The 344-nt window shown below is 63.4% G+C and overlaps 1 protein-coding gene across 12 annotated transcripts in view; it reads right to left on the bottom strand.

Moving 5' to 3' along the window:
• PHF21A (PHD finger protein 21A) overlaps positions 1–344 on the bottom strand; it is a 268,370-nt gene that overhangs the window by 235,388 nt on the left and 32,638 nt on the right. The window lies entirely within an intron of this gene.

The following is a 344-nucleotide window of genomic DNA, read 5'->3' as shown; positions in this document are numbered from 1 at the left end:
GGGGGGGGGGGAGTAGAACAGCACCCAGATGGGTCAGATTGGCCCACACACTGCCCTGGCACAAGCACTCTATGCCCCCACTCCTTCCCCACACCCACGGCAGGTTCCTGAGACATGGTGCCCAGGCAGCCCCCTGCTACCTCCACCACATTCATATGCACATGCACACCTTCCCCCTACCATATGCATGTATACCTTCCCCCACCCCAGCAGGCCCTGGGCCCAAGCCCAGAGGTGTCATGGCATGGCACCCCGCCCCCATGATCCCTGCCTCACCCTCCCTTCCTGCTCCCCACTTGCCTGCAGCCCCACAGGGAGTTTTAGCAAGTTGTTGGGGGGGGGGG

This window comes from Gavialis gangeticus, unplaced genomic scaffold, assembly GCF_001723915.1.
Source record: "Gavialis gangeticus isolate Ggan-Ray unplaced genomic scaffold, GavGan_comp1, whole genome shotgun sequence".
Lineage (NCBI taxonomy): Eukaryota > Metazoa > Chordata > Crocodylia > Gavialidae > Gavialis > Gavialis gangeticus.
This window is presented reverse-complemented; position numbering and strand designations above follow the sequence as displayed.